Source organism: Penaeus japonicus, unplaced genomic scaffold (assembly GCF_977035675.1).
Source record: "Penaeus japonicus unplaced genomic scaffold, GWHDUDI00000001_assembly GWHDUDI00000016, whole genome shotgun sequence".
NCBI classification, from domain to species: Eukaryota; Metazoa; Arthropoda; class Malacostraca; order Decapoda; family Penaeidae; genus Penaeus; species Penaeus japonicus.
In genome coordinates, this window is record NW_028234418.1 from 28,180,432 (window position 1) to 28,182,931 (window position 2,500).

A 2,500-nucleotide genomic window follows, 5' to 3' on the forward strand; every position below is an offset into this window, starting at 1 on the left:
ACAGAACCAGGAGCTGTCAAAGTCGCACAAGATGAAGCACAACATGTCAAAACGGACTAACATTGAAATGAAATCAATTCCGTAAAATCAAGGCGAGATCTGTTCCATAACGGGTACGGCCAGATAGAGACCAGCCAACATTCATAAAGCGGAGACAAAAATCCCGCAAGAACCCAAACATGACGGAACAAAAAACCTTGACAAGAAGTGACCAACTAAACGGCGCCGGAATAAAGGTAACCCTATACCTCTTCCAAAGTCAGTTAAGGTCAAGGATGCTCAGCAAGGACAAGAAAAAATAAAGAATCGGGGCACAACAAGCGTAAAGCCCAATGACACAAGGAGACGAACGGCTGTGAAATTCCGTGGCCGAGTGAGTGGTTCGGCTCACATGAACCAGCCACAAACAACCAAGCCACATCACCCAACAACGTCGACGGATGATACGGATGTGTGCAACAGGCATCGGACTCCTATGCACACCGATATTAATTGTTTGTTTGTTTGTTTAGTCTGTATTCCTTGTGTACATGCAGGTCACTGGGGAGGGAAAAGGGACGTCAAAGCGGAGGCGATACGACGGATGCCAACATTTCACCTCCACTTATAGCTTACTGACGTCAAGTTGCTGGTGCATTAACCTTCATCTTAGCGCAGCATCCGCATCTGGACGCTGTAGTCTTCCCTCGGCACTGTGTATTTCGTCAGCTTTTAATTTCGTCCTCTCTGAATTACTTGTTCGATATTTAAAAAGAGTGAGGATTCCGAAACTGTATCACGGATAAAAATAATAAAAGTTATTACAGCATCTGAATTATTTGTTCGATATTTAAAAAAGATGAAAACTCCGAAATTGTATCAGTATTACCTGTTAGATTATTCTAGCCCGTACGATCGAACGAATGGTAAGTAACATTCTACGGATAAAATATCAAGAGTTATTACAGCCAAGGGTACGACCAACACTATTCCGGGTTTGTAGCGATACAGTGTCCTTGTATGAAAATATTACCAACATTTCCTACAAACCATTAAACTTTACTTATGCTATGCGCCGCGTAACCTATATACATACATACACGCATATATACATACACACACACACACAATTCTATACGTAAAGAAAAAAACAAAATCATTCAGACCAAGTAACCTTATGTAGTTTCAACAGCACTGAAAGTTGTGTCTTTCCCAAGATGATGCACTCATATCCTGTGCCATGACTAGCAACCTGACTTTATCACATCTAACATATGCCATTAATAACTAGCACCTGTAATTGATGGGCCGACGTCCTGTGCGGACATCTTGTACGTTTTACTAATCATAACTAGATCATTCTTATTCATCATACATGTTATGTAATTCCAATGCATTGCATCTTGCCCTAAAGCTATGCATCTGATCTTTGCTTTGGCCTATTCCACGCGTATTGAAGGTATTTTGTATCACGCCATGGTTACGTTTAATGTATGCCCTTTCCTCAGGAAAGTTTCACATTAACTGTGAATTCAACCCTGACTATGGCCCAAGCAATTCCTAGGGATTTGACCGCAGCGACTAGCTTGAAGGTCGACGTCAAATATATATAAACATCGCGCCTTCCCTCCTCGCTGCCAGCACGCACATACAACACCTTATTGGAGGTGAGCACGTCTCGAGATCGTGGACATGAGGTCGTGAGTCCACACTTCCACATGGACTGTTAGACAAGCTCGCCCATCACGTTCATCAGTGTGAATCGCGCATGGCACCGTGCGGGCAGAAAGGGTACGAGTGCCATCATGAGTTTGCAGGTCATGCTACATAACTGACATGATGGGAATCAAAGTGCATTCTTGCATGATGCATGGAGTCCTCTTAAGGTAATCAACATATGCCACACCAATGTGGCCATTATACACCCCAGCTGCGGTCTGATTATGTACACACCTCAAGGTCTTATCACACTAGACAGGATCTGTCACCCCTAAAGGACATGCCTGAGGTCAAAGCTTCATCGATTTTGTTACCACGGCAGTGGTCGGGGCAAGACAGTGTCTCCGCCGTGCACTCCTCGCCCATGATGCAACACAATAAAGAAAAAATGCACTGAAACAAACTCAACAACAGACACACGACGACCAAACATGTCATATCACTATAGAACCCTTCTACAGAACCTATGACCGAGACAACTATCATGCACCGAGCCCCGGTTCCCACCACTTCTGGCTGCTACACTGGTATGGGGCGGCTGCAGAACTGACACTCACACCTGCGCCGCCCTCTTATATAGTCCTCACCTATAAAGATGCCTCGACGGTCACTCTCTGATCCCCGTCGAGCCTCCTCGCGGCGACTTCCTGCTCGGGTGCTCGTGTCACGGACTTTTCCCTCGGTCCACCTGTCGCTCTATCACACCCATGTTTTTCTCCTTCCCCCCGCCCCCTTCTTTTCTAGTCTCTTATTTTCTGTGGCCGCATCTACCCTTGGGTTCGTGTCACTCTTCCTGTGCAAG

At 45.3% G+C, this 2,500-nt stretch overlaps 1 protein-coding gene across 2 annotated transcripts in view; it reads right to left on the minus strand.

Moving 5' to 3' along the window:
- Positions 1 to 2,500, minus strand: part of BNIP3 (BCL2 interacting protein 3) — a 41,940-nt gene that overhangs the window by 27,370 nt on the left and 12,070 nt on the right. The window contains exon 1 of one of the 2 annotated variants that reach the window (XM_042999710.2): positions 2,206 to 2,248. The exons of the other annotated variant lie outside the window; for it this stretch is intronic. The gene's annotated coding sequence lies outside the window, so the exon portion shown is untranslated. Of the gene's footprint in view, positions 1 to 2,205; positions 2,249 to 2,500 lie in introns of those variants that run through there. 2 annotated transcript variants of the gene reach the window in all.